This window comes from Trichosurus vulpecula, chromosome 2 (assembly GCF_011100635.1).
Source record: "Trichosurus vulpecula isolate mTriVul1 chromosome 2, mTriVul1.pri, whole genome shotgun sequence".
NCBI lineage: Eukaryota > Metazoa > Chordata > Mammalia > Diprotodontia > Phalangeridae > Trichosurus > Trichosurus vulpecula.
Genome location: NC_050574.1, coordinates 380,876,924 through 380,898,501, shown reverse-complemented (window position 1 = coordinate 380,898,501; position 21,578 = coordinate 380,876,924). Strand labels below are relative to the sequence as shown.

General features: G+C 34.5%; 1 protein-coding gene and 1 pseudogene across 1 annotated transcript in view; both read left to right on the top strand.

Moving 5' to 3' along the window:
• The window catches only part of DSCAM (DS cell adhesion molecule), a 776,379-nt gene that overhangs the window by 60,608 nt on the left and 694,193 nt on the right, over nucleotides 1-21,578 (top strand). The gene's annotated exons all lie outside the window — the stretch shown is intronic.
• The window catches only part of LOC118840217, a 121,985-nt pseudogene continuing 119,824 nt past the window's right edge, over nucleotides 19,418-21,578 (top strand).

Below are 21,578 nucleotides of genomic sequence, written 5' to 3'. Positions count from 1 at the left end.
TTGTTTGGTCATAAATTTCTCCATTCCCCATAAATCTGACAGATAAATTATTCCTTACTCCCCTAATTTGGTTATAGTATAAGCCTTTATACCTAGATCATGTATTCATTTGGACTTTATTCTGGTATATAGTTTCAGACCTTGGTTGATGCCCAGTTTCTGCCATACTATTTTATAGTTTTCCCAACAGTTTTTGTCAAACAGTGAGTTCTTATCCCAGTCTTTGGGTTTATCAAAAAGTAGATTTCTATAATCATTGACTAGTGTGTCTTGTGAACCTAACCTATTCCACTTATCTACACCTCTACTTCTTAGCCAGTACCAAGTGGTTTTGATAATAGCTGCTTTATAATACAATTTAAGATCTGGTATGGCTAGTTAATTCCCTTGATATTCTGTATCTTTTGTTCTTCCAGATAAATTTTGATATATTATTTCTAGCTCTACAAAATAATTTTTTGGTAGTTTGATTGGTATGGCATTGACTAAGTAAATTAATTTTGGTAATATTGTCATTTTTATTATATTATCTTGGCCTAACTACAAGCAGCTGATGCTTTGCCATTTATTTAGATATGACTTTATTTGTGTGAAAAGTGTCTTGTAATTGTGTTCATATAGGTCCTGGGTTTGTCTTGGCAGGTAGACTCCCAAATATTTTATAATGTCTACAGTGACTTTAAGTGGAATTTCTCTTTCTATCTCTTGCTGTTAGGCTTTGTTAGCAATATATAGGAATGCGGAAGATTTACGTGGGTTTATTTTATATCCTGAAAATTTGCTAAAGTTGTTTATTATTTCAAGTAGCTTTTTATTTGATTCTCTAGGATTCTCTAAGTATATTATCATGTCGTCTGCAAAGAGTGATAATTTGGTTTCTTCTTTGCCTATTCTAATTCCTGCAATTTCTTTCTCTTCTCTTATTGCTAAAGCTAACATTTCTAGTGCCATATTAAATAACAGTGGTGATAATGGACATCCTTGTTTCACCCCCAATCTTATTGGAAATGCATCTTGCTTATCTCCATTACATATAATGCTTGCTGATGGTTTTAGGTAGATGCTATTTATCATTTTAAGGAGGCTACGTTTATTCCCATACTCTCCAGTGTTTTCCATAGGAATGGGTGTTGTATTTTATCAAAAACTTTTTCTGCATCTATTGAGATAATCATATGGTTTCTACTAGTTTTGTTATTGATATGATCAATTATACTGATAGTTTTCCTAATATTGAACCAGCCTTGCATTCCTGGTATAAGTTCTACATGATCAACGTGTATTACTTTTGTGATAAGTTGCTGTAGTCTTTTTGCTAATGTTTTATTTAAAATGTTTGCATCTATATCCATTAGGGAAATTGGTCTATCATTTTCTTTCTCTGTTTTGGCTCTTCCTGGTTTAAGTATTAGTATCATATTTGTATCATAAAAAGACTTTGGTAGGACTCTGTCTTCAACAATTTTCCCAAATAATCTATGTAGTATTAGAATTAATTGTTCTTTAAATGTTTGATAGAATTTGCTTGCAAATCCATGCGGTCCTAGAGATTTTTTCATACGGAGTTCATTGAAGGCTTATTCAATTTCTTTTTCTGAGACAGGGTTATTTAAGTATTTTACTTCCTCTTGTGTTAATCTGGGCAATTTTCATTTTTGTAAATATTCATCCATTTCCCTAAGATTGTCAAATTTAGGGGCATACAACTGGGCAAAATAATTCCTAATTATCGTTTTAATGTCCTCTTCATTGGAGGTGAATTCATCCTTTTCATTTTTGATACTGGTAATTCGGTTTTCTTCTTTTTTTAAATCGAATTGACCAAAGGTTTATCAATTTTATTGTTTTTTCATAAAACCAACTCTTAGTTTTATTTATTAGTTCAAGAGTTTTCCTAATTTCGATTTTATTAATCTCTGCTTTGGTTTTCAGTATTTCTAATTTGGTATTTAATGGGGGAGTTTCAATTTGTTCTTTGTCTAGCTTTTTCAGTTGCATGCCCAATTCATTGGTCTCCTATTTCTCTACTTTATTCATTTAAGTATTCGGAGATATAAGAACCCTAAGAAACACTTTCACTGCATCCCATAAGTTTTGGCATGTTATCTCATTATTATCATTCTCTTGAATGAAGTTATTGATTGTTTCTGTGATTTGTTGTTTGACCCACTCATTCTTTAGGATTAAATTATTTGGTTTACAATCAATTTTTAGTCTATCTTTCCATGGCCCTTTATTACATGTAAGTATTATTGCATTGTGATCTGAAAAGGATGCATTTAATATTTCTCCCTTTCTGCACTGGATTATGAGGTTTTTATGCACGAGTACATGGTCAGTTTTTGTGTATGTGCCATGTACTGCTGAGAAGAAGGCATATTCCTTTCTATCCCTATTCAATTGTGTCTAGAAGTCTATAGTATCTACCTTCTTTAAAATCCTATTCACCTCCTTAACTTCTTTCTTGTTTATTTTGAGTTTAGATTTATCAAATTCAGAGAGGGGGAAGTTGAGGCCCCCTACTAGTATAGTTTTGCTGTGTATTTCTTCCTGTAATTCCCTTAACTTCTCCTCTAAGAATTTATGTGCTATAACACTTGGTGTATATATGTTTGGTAATGATATTACTTCATTGTCTATGGTGCCTTTTAGCAGGATATAGTGTCCTTCTTTAACTCTTTTAATTAGATCTATCTTTGCTTTTGCTTTGTTTGAGATTAGGATTGCTCCCCCTGCCTTTTTTTTTACTTCAGCTGAAGCATAATGTATTCTACTCCAGCCTTTTACCTTTACCCTGTGTGTATCCCCGTGTTTCAAATGTGTTTCTTATAAACAACGTATTGTAGGATTATGGGTTTTTTTTGAATAATATAATATTTTATCCCCATCCAAGAAAGGAACTACACAACCCCTCCCATAGTTTCCTTCTAGAAGTGTGCTGAGTCTGGTCTTAACATAAAATTTAAAGTCAGAAAGTACACTGGAAGAGTGAACATCATCAACAATAAAAATATCTCAATATGAAAAGCTATTATGGTGACAGAGATGCTCAAAATACAAACCCAGAAGATGAGAATGACTCCAAAACTTCTACAAACAAAGTCTCAGAGAATAATGCAGCATGGGCATACATTCAACTACAATTCCTGGAAGAGATGAAGCAATGTTTTTTTTTTAATTTTTTAAATAAATAAAATAAAGACATTTGATTTAAAAAAGAAAATAAGTGAGAGCTATGGAAGAAAGAATTGGAAAGGGAATTAACAGCTTGGCATAAGAGGTACAGAATCTTGACCAGGGGAAAAATACCAAAAAAATGGATCAAATAGAGGCCAATGACTTCTTGAAGCAATAAGAAAGAGTAAAATCAAAAGAGTGAAAAAATAAAGAAAATGTAAGGTATCTTATAGCAAAGACAATTGACCAGGAAAACAGATCAAGGAGAAAAAATTAAGACTCATTGGACTATTTGTATGGAGAGAGAGAGAGAGAGAGAGAGGGAGGGAGAGAGAGTGAGTGCACAAGCACTCAGATGTCATCTTTCAAGAAATCTTAAAATAAAACTGCCCAAAATCCATAGGTATCCTCCTGAAAGAAAATGCAAAATGAAAATTCCCAGGAAGATCATAGTCAAAATCCAGAGCTTCCAGGTAAAATAAAAAGTACTATAAGCAGTCAGAGAGGAAGAATTCAAGTACAAAGGAGCTACAATAAGAATCACATATGATTTAGAAGGCACATCTATAAAGGAGAGGAGTACTTAAAATACGATACTATAAAAAGCAAATGATACGGGCTTTTAGCCAAGAATATTGTACTCTGTAAAACTGAGTATAATCAATCCTACAGCTGAAAAATGTGTGTTTAATCAAATTGAGGACTTCAAAGTATTCCTGATGAAAATATCAAAGCTGAATAAAAACTTTGAATTTCAAACATATGAGTTAAGAAAAATATAAAAAGGTAAACGTTAATGAAAAAGAAAGATAAACTGCTAACATTTAAATGTAAAGATGTGATATTATATGCTTGTCCCCTCTAAACCCTAGGGGTTTAGAAAAAGAGTAAAATTAGACTGAAGAACTGGGAGTTGTTTAATAAGGTCTTGATCTTAAAAGAAGGATGGAAAGGTCTCCTGGAGAGAGCACAAGAAAGGAAAGTTAGGGAAAATGTTCTTAAGTACTTGGGGTACACAAGTAGAAGTCTATAAAAACAAGGAGAAAGGAATGGAGATACGTAATGGAATATTTGAACCTCTCTCATAAGTCAAATAAAGGAAGAGTACCCATAAACACACAGTTAGATAGAAAAATATGTAGGTTTAGTCTTAAGCAAAACAAACTCTAATAAGAATTTACAAAAAAACTTATAGTTCTCTTTAAGTAACAAAGAATGCAACCTAAGCTGGTGATTATCGGTTAAGGAATGGCTGAACAAGTTATTAAATTGATAGAATATTAGCATATTGTAAGAAACAATGAAGGGAATGGTTTCAGAGAAAGCTGGGGAAACTTCTAAAAACTGATACAGAGTGAAGTGAACAGAAGCGTGAGAAAAAATTATAAAGAAACAACAATATGGTAAAGATACTCAATTTTGAAAGTCTTAGTTACTCTAAACAATGACTCCAGAGAATTACTGATGAAAAATATTCCTGATAGAGAAGTAATAAAAATATTTGAGTGCCATAATATGAATATTAAGTAATACAAATTAGAGTACAGTAATGTAAATATATGTAAAATTATATATGTATACACATACATATATTTAAAGATATGTGAGTATATGGGATGTATATTTTTGTGTATGCCTATATTGAATATATATGTGTGTATATGGGTATACATACATATGTAACACATTTAACACACAAATACACACATATACACACATACACACACAGACACACACATATATATACATGTGTACATAAAACATACCACCTTCATTTTCAGATTTTTAAATCTGAGACAACTCTGCCCAAAATTCTGTTCTCTTCCATTGCCTTATTTCTGTCCCTCAAATAAAGGAACCATCATCCAAACTACCATTAGGAATACCAGAAAACAAAAGATGGCAGATAATACTGTGGGTTGGCATTTTCCTGTGTTGCATACATTTCTCCACTATCTGTTTGATATGTATAAAAGATTCCATCTTTCCTGAGCTGATAATAGTTTCAATTCTGAGGAAATCATTTCATGTATGAATATATGTATGTATGCATGTGTGTGTATGCATGTATGTGTGTATCAATATTTCACCATGCTTCATGCATATCATATATATAATATGTGTTGAGGTGGGAGGGAGGGAGAGTCTTTTCTTTTATTCATGGCTAATGGAGAAATTTATTTTCCTTGTTTATGTATGTTTGTAACAGGATTGGTTATTTTTTTTCATTCTCATTTTGGAGTTGTGGTAGGAGGGAGAGAGGGTGGATTTTTGCTAATTTAAAAATACAACTTAATTTACTTTAAAAAGAGATCTTTTTTAGTCAACAGTTTCCACTGAGACTGCGGCATTAACAAAATAAAGATAAAACAACAACAGTACAGCAAGACTAACCAATGTATCAACCAAGTCAGACGTAGTTTTCACTACTTATAGAACACCGCCAAAGAACAGTGAGAGGTACTTTTTCATATCTCTTATTTGGGACTAAGGTTTATCATTATAATTTCATAGCATAACTTTTTTTTGAGGGGGGGGGAAGGCAGGGCAATTGGGGTTAAGTGACTTGCCCAAGGTCACACAGCTAGTAAGTGTGTCAAGTGTCTAAGGCTGAATCAGAACTTGGGTCCTCCTGACTCCAAGGCTGGTACTCTACTCAATGCGCCACCTAGGTGCCTCAATAGCATAACTTTTTAACTGCTTTATTGTGGTTGTTTTCACTCTTTATATTATTTTCTTGGCTCTGCTTCATTTTACTCCAGTTAATATCTTCTCATGTTTGTATTTATATTTGTCATTCTTTGTGGTGCAATAATATTCCAGATTAATGTACCACAATTTGTTCAGCCTTTCCCCAGCTGATAAATATGAATTGTATTTCTACTTCTTACTACAGAAATAACTGCTATAAATCTATTGGTGTTTTTGAAAGCTTTCCTTGAATTTCTGGGAATATAAGTCTAGCCATAAGGAATCTAGGTCGAAGTATATAAATATTTTAGTAATTTTTGGCATATTTTTTGAGAACTGTTCATTATAACCTTTATGTGATGAGACTCAGAGATACTAGCCTACAATAGTCTGTATTTCAAGTCAGCAAGACTGAATACCCCATCCCCATACCTGTTGCCAAAGAAAGACAAAATCAAAAGACTGAAAGAACAGAAAATGCAAGATGTGTGATACAAAAAAAACTGACCTGGAAAACAGGTTGAGATATAATTTAATAATCATTGATGCCCTAAAACCCTTTAAAAAAGAAAAAGGAACCTAGACTTCATATTTCAAGAAATTATATTGAAAACTTCCCACATTCATTCAAAACAAAGGATAAAGTGAAAATCAAAAGAATCCACTGATGACCTTCTGAAAAAAACCCCCAAAGGAAAAGTTCTAGCACTTTCATCAACAAAATCTTCAACAATGAAGAAATCCAGCAAGCATCCACTAAGAAGAAATTCAAGTACCAAAGTACCTCCCTCAACTCACAGAAGGCCTGGCCACTGTATAGATTTGTTTTGTTTGACTGCTTATTTGTTACAAATTTGATTTTTCCTTTCTCTCAGTTTTTAGTTGGGGATAACATTAGAGGGGAGATGGTTAGCAATTGTGATGGTAAAAAGGGTAAATTAAAGACATTTCTAAGTGCATAGAAGCAGGATAGTTTTGAAAGAACATGTGGAATTTTTAATACTTTTTTTAACAAAACAAGCAGTATAAAATAAAAATTTATGCTTTTGTACACAATCATTTTAGATTCAGTTTTGCATGGAGAAACCCTCCCTTTTGTTTTTTAAATTTGGAATAAAAAATAAAATACAATTTAAAATTTTAATTAAAAATAAAATCATGATTAGATGATCTCCAAGATTCCTTTTAGTCTAAATCTATGATTTTATGATCTCTTACTGCATCTGTAAAAATACTAATTTGTACTTTTGGTAGTATAAATCTTGAAGCATAGTAAATGTTCATTATTTGGGTAATAGCTAAACAAATTGTGATAAATGAATGAAATAAAATATTACTTTGCCACAACAAATTATGATTATGAAGTACATAGAAAAGCAGGTGAAGACTTTGATGAACCAATACAAAGGGAGAACCAGGAAAGAACATACACGATGACTACAGCAATCTAAATAGAAAGAATGTCTTTTTAAAATTGAAAAAAAAAGATGTAGGGAGGAAAAATTAGGTCTAGTGAACAATATGACCAAAGGAATAGAGGTTCCAAAAGAAAAATTCTCTATGTGGAGTATTCAAGGGGTCACTATTAGTAAAGAAGCATTGGATCAAATGTTTTCTTATTAAAATTGTTATTCTCATACTTTATAACACAGAACCACAGGGTTTGCTCATGTAGATTCAAAGATCATTTTTTAGGAAAAAAAAAGAAATTGTCCCTAACTATTGCCACCTTTTGAACCACTGTCATTTGAAATGAGAATTGTCTTCTCCCTTGATAAAAATAGAAGTTACACTGAAATGTTCACAGCATGTCAATTTAGCTTCCTACAATTTAGTATATAAATCTGATGGGTCTTTCTTTAACCAGTTCAATTCAATAAATATTTATGAAATAACAGTGTTTTTGATCATTTGGGTCATTGTGAGATGCACAAAGTTTAGATTATTATCTCTAGCATTTATATAGTGCTTAAGTTTTGGCTAGCACTTTACATAGATTATCTCATTTCATATAGTCCCTTATTTTCTGGGAAATAAAAAGTTTTGGTAAGATGTTGTCTATAGACTCCCGCAGTTCATACATGGTCTAATAGCTCAACATACTAACATTACTAAGAGCATTCAATAATAATTTTACTGTTATCTCAGTTTGCCACAATATGGAAATATATGATATTTGGGAGAGATTGAAGAACACATACATGATATATTTCTGTTTTATCCTAGGCTATAATTAATGGGGCAGAGTGTGTCAGAATAATTTCCATGTGCAAAATACAGCTGGGGCTATTTCTAAAGTGTTATTATCATGGAGTTTGTCTTTGACACCCAATCCCAATTCCTAAAATATCCCATTTAGTTTCCCTTAAGCTTCTTCCCTTCAAAGTACCCTTATCCTGGCCACTAGTTTTTCATAATCCTGCATTTGTCTCTCTCCTAGACCTTCTATTTCCCTATAAATGTCAACACTTTCCACTACCATCTAAATATATCTTGTCTTTTATCCTATTTTCAATCTAGGCCTTATCAGCTCACTGGTACACTAAGCAAGTAGTCATAGAAGTACCTTTGCTTGAAAACTCAATACTTCCAAAGGCAGCCCATACCATTTAAAAATATTTCTAATGGTTAAAATATTATGAAAAAAGAAATATTATGGCCTTAAAACTATAGTTCAGTATATATGACTTTGGTTCCTGGGTAAATTCTAGATATTGTGAAAGGGTTGATTTGTAACTATCTACAAAAGGGAAAGGTGGTTGATGACACAAGCCAACAAGGCTTTATCAAGAACAAGTCATTACATAATAGTATCATTTTTTAATTGAGAGTTGCTATACCACTTGATTAAGAGAATGATGGAGATACAGCTTACTTGGAGTTCAACAAGTTATTTGATAAAATATTTCATGATTCGATTGTGGACAAGATTGAAAAATCTGATCCAGATGATAACATAATTAAATGGATTCAAGGCAGGAATAGTGGAGTGAGTTCATTTCCATAAACTCCTCCAAACAGATCTAGAAAATTCAATAGAACTGAATCCTTATGGAGAAATCTAGAAAAAACGTCAAAGTGAGTCATTTATCTAGCCTAGCTCACTGTGGGGAGACAAACACAAACAGGGAGATCTGCTGACACTGGGGATGGGACATGCCAGGAGCAGTGGTTGGACCAAGACCCAGAGGTGGTCTGTGCAAGAGGAGGTCCCAGACTCATACCTGAGCATTGCCTTGGGAACACATATGAACTAGCACCCTTTTTTGCCCACTACTCAGTTTCATGTCCTAGGGCCAGGGCAGAATGAGGAACATTTGGGGGGGGGTAGAATTCTTGGGTAGGGTGTTTTCCTGAGCAATGTACTAAAGAAAGGAAGATGTTAAAAATCAACATCAGCCGTGATGTTGCTCAGTCCCCAGGCACAAAGCAGGGTCTCATTCCTAGCAGTTAGTGTAACCTGCAGAGGAATAACTAGGGGAGGAATCCCAGACCCAGGAGGAACCTATAGTTCTGCCATTCTAAACTACAAATACTTTCCAGCTAGATGGTAGGGGTTGAATCCAACAGCAATCTATTCTTGCACAGACCCAAACACAGGTCAGTAATTTGGAGAGCTTAGAGACAAGTGGGGCTGCAACCAGACTGTGCCCTGGATCAGACCATTCTGGGAGCACTGAAAACTTGCAAGTCCATAGCCTCATCCTGGAATAATACAACATCCAATATACCAAAAAAGTAGAAAGAGGGGCAGCCCAGGCCTTCCATCCAAAAGCATAGCAGAGCCAAGCCACATCAGGTTTAAGGTCAGAAGGCTTAAAGAATGGACAAACCAAAAAATAAATCACCACCATAAAGAGTTAATGTGGTGTCAGAGATGCCCAGTACACAAATCCAGAAGTAGGAAATTACTCCAAAACATACCTCAAAAAAATATAGATCAAGGACAAATTCAACTAGAATTACTAGAAGGGATGAAACAAGAATTATTTTTAAAGAGTTAACAATGTTATATATACATATATAAATGGAATGAGAATAGAGAAAAAAAAACTTGGAAAAGAAATGATAGCTATGGAAGGAAGAATTGGGAAGGAAATTAATAGTTTGGAACAAAAGGTACAAAACTTTGCCTATGTAACAAAGTCCATGAAAATTAGAATGGACCAAAGAGAAGCCAATCACTTTATGAGACAACAAGAAATATGAAATCAAAGACAACAGGCTGAAAGAAAAAGAAGAAAATATAAGGTATCTCATGGCAAAAGCAACTGATCTGGAAAACAAATTGAGACAAGAAAAAATTAAGAATAATAGTACTATCTCAATGCCACTATAAAAAAAAAAGCCTAGATATCACATTTCAAGAAATGTTTAAAAAAATGCCTAGATCTCTTAGAACCAGAGGGCAAAGAGGAAATAGAAAGAATCCACTGGTCACCTCCTAAAAGAAACCAAAAAATGAAAACTCATAGGAACATTAACCCAAACTCAGAGATTCCAGGTCAAAGAGAAAATACTGTAAACATCCAGAAGGAAAGAATGTGAATACCAAGGAATCATAATCATACACATCTTAGCAGCTACCACTCTAAAGGATCAGAGAACTTGAGATATCATATTCCAGAAAGCAGTAATTATGGGCTTATAGCCAAGAATAATTTACCCAGTAATACTGAATATAATATTCCAGGGGAAAAATAGATGTTTAAAGAAATCAAGGACTTCCAAGCATTCCTGATGAAAAGAGCAGTGTTGCAAAGAAACTTGGAAGCTCAAAAATAGGAGTGAAGAGAAACATGAAAAAGGTAAACATGTATGAAAATGATAAAGGTTTAAGTAAGAATAAACTGCTTACTTTCAAATATGGAGAAATGATGTGTCTCTTCTTAATTCTTACATCATCAGGGTACATAAAGAGGATTCCAATTAGACCAGGCTTAGAAGTAATTCTTTTATTTCTTGATATTAAAAAAAAGAATGATGAACACACTGGGGTGGGGAAAGGAAAGGGAAAGCAAAGTGAGTAGATTTTATCTCATATAATGGGAGTGTACAGGTAGAAAGGTTTGTATAAACAAACAAGGAGGGGGGCGGAGAGAACAGATGACCCTTGAACCTCACTCTTATCTAAACTGATCAAAAGAAAGAAAAATACACATACAGAGTTATGAATAAAAATACATTTCAATCAACAGGGAAATAGGAGGGAGAGAGAAGTAGGGTGGTGGATTTAAAGAGAAGGTAGATTGAGAGGGATTAGTGTTAAGCAAAACAAACCCTAATTAAAGATATATAAAATTTTTTATTTTAATTAATTTTTTTATTTTTGGTTTACAGCGCTCTGTTCCATAAGTTTTTGAGTTCCAAATTTTCTTCCCCTCCTTTCCCTTCCGCCTCCCACCCAAGACAGTATGGAATCCAATATATGTTCTACATATACCTTCACATTAAATTTATCTACATAATAGTCAAGTTGTAAAGAGGGATTATGACCAATGGAATGAATCATGAGAAAGAAGAAACAAAACCGAAAAAAAGAGAAAAAAAGAGCAAATAGTTTGCCTCAATCTCCATTCAGACTCTACAATCCTTTCTCTGGATGTAGATAGCTCTTTCCATCATGAGCCCTTTGGAGCTGTCTTTGAACCTTGTATTGTTGAGAAGAGCTGAATCTAGCAAAGTTAGTCATCACAGAAGTAATATGACTGTGGTTGTGTACAGTGTTCTCCTGGTTCTGCTCTGCTCACTCAGCATCAGATCATGTAGGTCTTTCCAGATTATTATGAAGTCCCTATCTTCCCCGTTTCTTCTAGCACAATAGTATTCCATTATATTCATATACCACAACTTCTTTAGCCATTTCCCAATTGATGGGCATCCCCTTGATTTCCAGTTCTTTACTACCACAAAAAGAGGTACCATAAATATTTTTGTACATATGGGTCTCTTTCCTACTTCTGTGCTCTCTTTGGGATACAGCCCCAGAAGTAGTATTACTGGATTAAAGGGAATGCACATTTTTAAAGCCCTTCAGGCATAGTTCCAAATTGTTCTTCAGAATGACCAGATCCATTCACAACTCCACCAACAATTTAACAGTGTTCCAATTTTCCCACATCCTCTCCAGCATTAGTCATTTTCCTGTGTTAGCCAATCTGACAGGAGAGATGTGGTACCTAAGAGTTGTTTTGATTTGCATTTCTCTAACCAATAGTTATTTAGAGCATTTTTTCATATGCCTATAGATATCTACAATTTCTTCCACTGAAAACTGCTTGTTCATATACTTTGACCATTTCTGAATTGGGGAATGACTTGTATTCCTCTAAATTTGGCTCAGCTCCCTGTATATATTAGAGATGAGGCCTTTATCAGAGACACTGGTTGTAAAGATTTTCTCCCAATTTCCTGCTTCCCTCCTAATCTTTGTTGCATAGGCTTTGTTTATACAAAAACTTTTCAATTTAATGTAATCAAAATTACCATTTTGCATTTTGTAATGCTCATTATCTCTTGTTGGGTCATGAATTCTTCCCTTTCTCATAAATCTGACAGGTAAACTATTCCATGCTCCCCCAAATTGCTTATAATATCTGCCTTTATTCCTAAATCATGAACCCATTTTGACTTTATTTTGGTATATGGTGTAAGATAGTGGTTCTATGCGCAGTTTCTGCCATAACGTTTTCCAATTTTCCCAGTAGTTTTTGGGAAATAGTGAATTTTTAGCCCAGAAGCTGGGTTCTTTGGGTTTATTAAAGAGTAGATTGCTATAGTTGGTGATGACTGCGTCTTGTGTAACCTATTCCACTGATCCACCACGCTGTTCCTTAGCCAGTACCAAGTAGTTTTGATGACTGCTGCTTTATAGTACAGTTTAATATCTGGTATGGCTAGGCCACCTTCCTTAGTATTTCTTTTCATGAATTGCTTTGATATTCTGGACCTTTTGTTCTTCCAGATGAATTTTGTTATTATTTTATCCAGTTCTGTAAAATAATTTTTGGTAATGCTTTTGGTATGGGCACTGAATAAGTAAATTAATTTAGGTAAAATTGTCATTTTTATTGTATCAGCTTGGCCTAACAGCAAGCAATTGATATTTTTTCCATTTATTTAGATCTGACTTTTTTGTGTAATTATGTTCATATAGGCTCAGGGTTTGTCTTGGCAGGTAGACTCCCAAATATTTTATAGTGTCTACAGTGACTTTAAATGGAATTTCTCTTTCTATCTCTTGCTGTTGGGCTTTGTTAGTAATATATAGGAATGATCAGGATTTATGTGGGTTTATTTTATATCCTGCAACTTTGCTAAAGTTTTTTTAATTATTTTCAGTAGTTTTTTACTCTAAGTAAATCATCATATCATCTGCAAAGAGTGATAACTTAGTTTCTTCTTTGCTTATTCTAATTACTTCAATTTCTTTTTCTTCTCTTATTGCTAAAGCTAACATTTCTAGTACCAAATTGCATAATAGCAGTGATAATGGATATCCTTCTTTCACCCCTGATGTTATTGGGAATGGATCTAGCTAATGTCCATTACATATAATGCTTGCTGATGGTTTATGTATATGCTACTTATAATTTTAAGAAAGACTCCATTTATTCCTATGCTTTCTAGTGTTTTTAATAGGAATGGAGTTTGTATTTTGTCAAAAGCCTTTTCTGCATTTATTGAGATAATCATATGGTTTCTGCTAGTTTTTTGTTGATATGATCCATTATGCTGATTGTTTTCCTAATATTGAACCAGTCTTGCATTCTTGGAATAAATCCTACCCGTCATAGTGTATTATTCTCGTGATAAGTTGCTGCAATCTTTTTTGCTAATCTTTTATTTAAAAAATTTACATCAATATTCTTTAGGAAAATTGGCCTACAATTTTCTTTCTCTGTTTTGACGCTTCCTGGTTTAGGTATTAGTACCATATTTGTGTCATAGAAAGAATTTGGTAGGATTCTTTCTTTGCCTATTTTCCCAAATAGTCTATAAAGTATGGGAATTAATTGTTCTTTAAATGTTTGATAGACTTCACATGTAAAACCGTCTGGCCCTGGAGATTTTTTCCTAGGGAGTTCATTGATGGCTTGCTCAATTTCTTTTTCTGAGATGGAGTTATTTAAATATTTTACTTCCTTTTCTGTTTACCTGGGCAATTCATATTTTTGTAAATATTCATCCATTTCCCTCAGGTTGTCACATTTATGGGCATACACTTAGGCAAAATAATTCCTAATTATTGTTTAAATTTTCTCTTCATTGAAGATGCATTTACCCTTTTCATTTTTTATATTGGTAATTTGCTTTTCTTCTTTTTTTAATCAAATTAACCAAAGGTTTATTGATTTTATTGGGTTTTTTTTTCCAGAAAACCAGCTCTTAGTTTTATTTATTAGTTCAATAGTTTTCTTGATTTCAATTTTATTAACCTCTCCTTTGGTTTTCAGTATTTCTAATTTGGTATCTAATTGAGGATTTTCAATTTGTTCTTTTTCTAGCTTTTTCAGTTGCATGCCCAATTTGTTGATCTCCTTTTTCTCTATTTTATTCATGTAAACTTATTTGTAATAAAGGACCATGGAAAGATAAACTAAAAATTAATTGGAAACTAAATAATCTGATCCTAAAGAATGAGCAGGTCAAAGAACAAATCAGAAACAATTAATAACTTCTTTCAAGAGAATGACAGTAATGAGACAACATACTAAAACTTATGGGATACAGCAAAAACAGTTCTTAGGGGAAGTTTTGTATCTCTAAATGCTTACATGAATTGGGCATGAAACTGAAGAAGTTAGAAAAGGAACAAATTGAAAGAGACCAGTTCACATTCCCTTTTGAGGTTTCAGATGTGGGTATAATGTCCATGCTGTCCTCTTCCGAATTGGTATTTTGATCTTACCTATCTCCATAATAGGAATCAATAGTCTTTGGCTTTTGAATATGCTTTTTCATGGACTTCCCTGCCCCCCACCCTGGCTTCTAAAGTGGACCTCTGCTTCTGGGGCTCAGGGGACTCTATCCCAAACTTCTTGTCTTGAGAACTGTGGGCCTGCTCTTTGACTTTGTGTTCTATGACTTCTGGTTTTGTGAAGTGTCAGGGAGGGGTGGTCTGGCTGCTGGAAGTCTCCTCCTCGCTAGGACTGCTCTTCAGCTCAGGTGGTCTCAGCCATTGTCTGTGCTGGTGTCTGCCACTTCCCCTGGCTGTGCTAAGGTGTGTCTCAGGTCCTGATGTTGACGTTTTGCTAGCTCCACCCCTCTGGGACTCAGTAACTCTCACTACTCTGCTGAGGTGGGGCCTGCTGGGACAACTCTCTTCCTGCACTAGTCTCCTTCTGCCACCACAAGAAGGGCCCTCTCCCCAACTTCTCTTGCTAAAAGGCTACAGAAGTCTGACTTCAGGCTCCTTGATTTCAGGGTTTCTCCCTAGGTAGTATTATCTGGGTGAGGAAGAGAGGAATGAGAGCTAATTTACCTGGCTATCATGTCTCCCACAAGTTCAAGAAGGCGAGTTTCAAACCTTTAGACCATGGGTTGGAGGCCTCCAGGGTCTATCCCAGCTATTCTCAAATGTTTTAGTCTGAGGAACTCTTTATCCTCTTTAAAAAGGGGCCCTTAAAGAACTTTTGTTTTTATGGATTTTATCTACTGATATTTATCATGTTAGTTATTCATGCATATGAGTATTATTATGAAAACTTTTTTTTACCTCATCGAGTCCTGGAAGGGTCTTGGAGACACCCGAGGTAATCTCAATGACACTTTGAGAACTACTGCTGTAGCCAAACTGGCCTGCTTGCCTTTTCCCCACTCCATCTTCTGCTTTTGTGCCTTTCTTTATGTAAGACTATCCCCACTTCTGGCCTGTGCTCTCTCCTTAGCTTTGCCTCTTAAAACCCCCCAGTTCTTTCCCCAAGACTGAACCAAAAGTGTCCTTCATTTAAGAGACCTTTATTGATTCCCTCAGCTAACAGTGTTCCTACAATCATTGTCCTATGAATATGTTGTATCATCCTAGCAGAATGTTAGCTCCTTAAGGACAGGAACTGTATCACCTTTGTATTTGCATTCCCAATATCTAGGACAGTGCACAGAACATATTAGGTATTTAATAAATTGTGCCTACAGGAGCAAGAAAAAATTTAGTTGGAATAAATGTTAAGTCTTATTCACAGGTATACTTGTGGTTAACAAACATCTTCTCAAATACTAGATGGGGATGTGTGGCTTCATCTGAAATGTATCTGGTAGCTTTATTGCATATTCAAATATTTGACAGGCTAGCATGTTAAGGAAGAGATCAGAACTGCAAACAATGAGTGGAATTTGCAGAGAGGAATGTTCCTAACAATTACAGCAATTCAGAAAGGCTTTCTTGGGAAGTAGTGAGTTTCTTTTCACTTCAGGTCTTCTAGAGACAACATGATGACTTGTTGGGAGATGAAGACAAGATTCTTGGACTTTTAGGGGATTAAGCTTGTTGACTTCTGAGGTCTCTTTGAAATCAAAGATTTTGTGATTCTGAAATATTTGCCCCTCTGAAAGTTGCTTCTAATTCTGTTCTCTAGGGCCAAAGATAACAAGTCTAATTCCTTTTCTACATATTAGCCCTTTAAATGTTAAAATAACTCCCATGTCTTCTTTTTTCTAAGCCAATCATTCACAGTTCCTTCACCTGATCCTCATGTGGCCTTATCTTGATGAGGTTAGAATATCAAATTCATTTAAGTTAAAATTAATAAACTTCCAAGGGTGTCTTACCTCCCTGGGTAGGTAGCTAGTGCAAAACTGTCCTATGTGCTTGAGAGTGAAACAAAAATGATTATTTGATATAGATTTATTTGGCACAGATAAAATAATTTTCAGTTATTATTGTGATATACAAAAACAGTTTCTATCTTTACAATTGAATTAAAATGTGAGGGTGATGACAGTGGTTTCAAAAATGAATTATTGTGGGGGGAAGGAGAAGGAATTTGTTCAAAATAAATAGAAATTTTTGCTGAACAGTTCTTCAGCAGTACATTTTGCAAGGTGAAATTCTTAATAGAGTAAAACAGCAAATCCTGATTCTTTGGTAGCACACACTCATAAAGTTCCTTTCTTGCCACAGATAAAGGATTTCTATCAATTTGAAAAGTGACCAAATATCAAATATATCTTTTCTTTACAGCTATTTTGTAAAGTATAATTTTACTATATCTTTTGATTTTTTTAATGTCACAGGAATTTGTCCCAGTATGCCCACCCCAATCTTCATGCCAAACAATATCATCAATATATCAAACAATAGCTTTAATTTTAAAAGATAAAGAACATTTTTAAAAATCAGCAAAAAACAATTAATTGAAAAATTCTGAAAATATATATAACACATACTATGTATAAATATAAAATATAAGTAATATACCACTCCTGTGGGCCTCTTGCCTCTATAAAGGAGTGAGGTAAGGTATCTTCTTATGTCACTTTTTTGTGGACATGCTTGTTTTTTGTAATTTTTCAACATTCTTTTTAATTGTTTTATGGTTGTTCCTTCCATTGACATTGTTATAGTAATTGTGCACATCCTTTTTTTATTGGCTCTGCTTATTTCACTCTGTAGATCATATAAATCTGTCCACCTCTCACTGTGTTAATCAGGTTTATTATTTGTTATAGCCTATTAACATTCCATTATGCTAACTTACTAGGATTTGTTTAGCCATTCCCTAACTGAGGGACATCCTCTTTGTTTCCAATTCTTTGCTACCACCAAAAGTGCTTCTGTAAACATTTTGGTATTGATAGGGATTTCTTTTTTTCAATGAGCACCTTGGGGCATAATCCTATCAACAGAATCTATGGATAAAAGAGTATGGACATTTTACTTACTTTGTTTGCAAATTATTTATTTCCAAATTGTCTCCCAAAATGGTCATGTTTATTCACAGTTTCATCAATAAAACTTATCTTCTCACACCCCCTCTAACATCAACTATTTATAATCTTTGGCAATTTGGTGAGTATAAAGTGAAACCATAGATTTCTTTTAATGTACATTTCAGTTATTATTACAGATTTGAAGAATTCTTTCATTTAGCTGTGTACGTAACTCTTCTTTTGAAAACTGTTTTTCCATATCTTTTTATCACGGCTCTTGAGGAAATAATACACAATATATATGATAATGTGTATGTGAATTTACAGATACACAAATGCACCCAATATCATTGATAGAAATATACAGAGATGGGTGGATGGATATACATATATAATTTTATACACATTTGTGTGTTAGTTTTCTGTATATCTTGGACAATAAACTCTTATCTTAGAAATTTGATTTGAAAAAAAAAGGTTATTCCTCCCATTTGACCACCTCCCTTTCTAATTGTGTTTGCATTCATTTTGTTTAGGCAGCACCTATTCAGTTTTGTATGATAGAACTTATCTATTTTATTTTTCCTAATTGCTGTTTTACCTTGTTAGTTTAAGAATACATCATTTACATATGAAAGGTATATGATCTGCTTCTTTTCTAATTTTTATGATATGATTTTAATATTAAGATCATGTATCCATTTTTAATTTTTTTGATGTTGATATTGTTTGACATTAGTTTAGGCCCAATTTCTGCTAGACTGCTTTATAGTTTTCCCAGTAGTTTTTATAAATAGGGAGTTCTTCTGTAAGTAATTTATGTTTTCCAGTTTGCTGAACACTGCATTATTGACATCTATTGTTTCTGATTCACCACTGTCTAGACTGTTGCATTGATCTCTTCTATTTTAATCAATACCAAATGGCAGTGATTTAAGTCTAAAAGCGAATTCCCCTGTATTTCCACATTATTTTTCATTCTTTTAACTAATATTTTGATTTGTTTTTGCTCCAAATGAATTGTCTACATAAAATTCTACAAATAATACATTTGATGTTTTAATTATTATAGCATTAAAACTACAAATTAACTGTCAGCATTGTCATTTCTGTTATATTGGCACAGTGCAGAAATGGACATTCAATATTTCTCCAGCCATTTAAGTTATTCTTTATTTCTTTAAAGGATAATTCACAGTTGAATTTGTGTATTTTATGTGTTTTAGAAGATTGATTACCAAATACTTCATCCATTCTATAGGGTTTTTGAAAGTATTTCACTTTCTTTTGTTACTTCTTGGGTTTTGTCAAATTAAAAAGCTGTTGATTATTGTGGGTTTATTTTGTTGCCTGAGATTTTGCTGAACCTCTTGTTTTTGGTAAGTATCTATGCTGATTCCCTAGGATTTTTAAGGAAATTATCATATCATCAGCAAATAGTGAGAATGTATCACTTTTTACATCTATCATTAGATATTTAATTTCTTTTTCTTGTCTTATTGCCTTTAATAGCACTTCTGGAACAATTATGAAGTAATAATGGGTAAATTAGATGTTCTTTCTTATTCATTGGGAAGATATCTAGTATGTCCCCATTGAATATGATGCTTGCTTTTGGTTTAAATAGATATTTTATATAGTATTTTTTTAAAAAAAAGATCCATCTGAATGTTAGAAGATGGCGGCTGGTAAGCAGGCACTGGAGTGAGCTCCATACCGGGCCCCTCCAAAAACCTATAAAAAATGGCTCTGAACCAATTCTAGAACAGCAGAACCCACAGAACAGCAGAGGGAAGCAGGGCTCCAGCCCAGGACAGCCTGGATGGTCTCTGGGTGAGGTCTATCCCACACGGAGCTGGGAGCTGGGAACGGAGTGGAGCAGAGCCCAGCCTGAGCGGCGTGGAACATCCAGACCAGAAGCCGGGCGGAGGGGGCCCTAGCGCCCTGAATCAGTGTGCTGCGGCAGTTACCAGACCCCTCGACCCACAAACACCAAAGACTGCAGAGAAGGTTAGTGGGAAAAGCTGCGGGAGTGGAAGGAGTTCGCAGTTCGGCTTCCAGCCCCCGGGGCAGAGGAGGTGGGGCAGCTACAGCTGTTGTTACTTCTGGCTCCAGGCCCACCTGGTGGGAGGAATTAAGTGGCGGATCAGAGCAGGGGTGCACAGCCTGCCGAAGATCTAAGCCCAGTTCGGGTTGGGGGTTGGGGAAGGAGCAGTGCTGGTGTGGCAGAGCTGGCACCTCCGCCCCAAACGTGGAACATAGAACTCTGTAGTCTACAAGCAGTCATACCCCACTGAAAAACTCAAAGGTCAAGTTAGTTGGCTGGGAATATGGCCAGGCAGCGAAAACGCACCGAGATTCAGTCTCAGACTTTGCATTCTTTCTTTGGTGACAAAGAAGACCAAAACATACAGCCTAAAGAAGTCAGTAAAGTACAAGAGCCTACACCAAAAGCCTCCAAGAAAAACATGAACTGGTCCCAGGCCATGGAAGAGCTCAAAAAGGATTTGGAAAAGCAAGTTAGACAAGTAGAGGAAAAATTGGGAAGAGAAATGAGAAGGATGCGAGAAAACCATGAAAAACAAGTCAATGACTTGCTAAAGGAGACCCAAAAAAATACTGAAAAATACACTGAAGAAAACAACACCTTAAAAAACAGACTAACTCAAATGGCAAAAGAGCTCCAAAAAGCCAATGAGGAGAAGAATGCCTTGAAAGGCAGAATTAGCCAAATGGAAAAGGAGGTCCAAAAGACCACTGAAGAAAATACTACTTTAAAAATTAGATTGGAGCAAGTGGAAGCTAGTGACATTATGAGAAATCAGAATATTATAAAACAGAACCAAAGGAATGAAAAAATGGAAGACAATGTGAAATATCTCCTTGGAAAAACCACTGACCTGGAAAATAGATCCAGGAGAGATAATTTAAAAATTATTGGACTACCTGAAAGCCATGATCAAAAAAAGAGCCTAGATACCATCTTTCAAGAAATTATCAAGGAGAATTGCCCTGATATTCTAGAGCCACAGGGCAAAATAGAAATTGAAAGAATCCATCGATCGCCTCCTCAAATAGATCCCAAAAAGAAATCTCCTAGGAATATTGTTGCCAAATTCCAGAGCTCCCAGATCAAGGAGAAAATACTGCAAGCAGCCAGAAAGAAACAATTTGACTACTGTGGAAACCCAATCAGAATAATCCAAGATCTGGCAGCTTCTACATTAAGAGATCGAAGGGCTTGGAATACGATATTCCGGAGGTCAATGGAGCTAGGATTAAAACCTAGAATCACCTACCCAGCAAAACTGAGTATCATGTTCCAAGGCAAAATATGGATTTTCAATAAAATAGAGGACTTTCAAGCTTTCTCAGTGAAAAGACCAGAACTGAATAGAAAATTTGACTTTCAAACACAAGAATCAAGAGAAGCATGAAAAGGTAATCAAGAAACAGAAATTACAAGGGACTTACTAAAATTGAACTGTTTTGTTTACATTCCTACATGGAAAGATGATGTGTATGATTCATGAGACCTCAGTATTAGGGTAGTTGAAGGGAATATGCATATATATGTATATATATGTTTATGTATATATATATATAAGTGAATGTGTATGTATGTATATATCTATGTGTATATGTATGTATGTATATATATATATGTGTGTGTGTGTATATATATATATATATATATGTAAAAGAGAGAGAGTAAACACAGGGTGAGTTGAAGTTGAAGGGAAGATATCTAAAAGAAATAAAATGAAATTAAGGGATGAGAGAGCAACATACTGAGAGAGGGAGACAGGGAAAGATAGAATGTGGTGGATTATCTCACA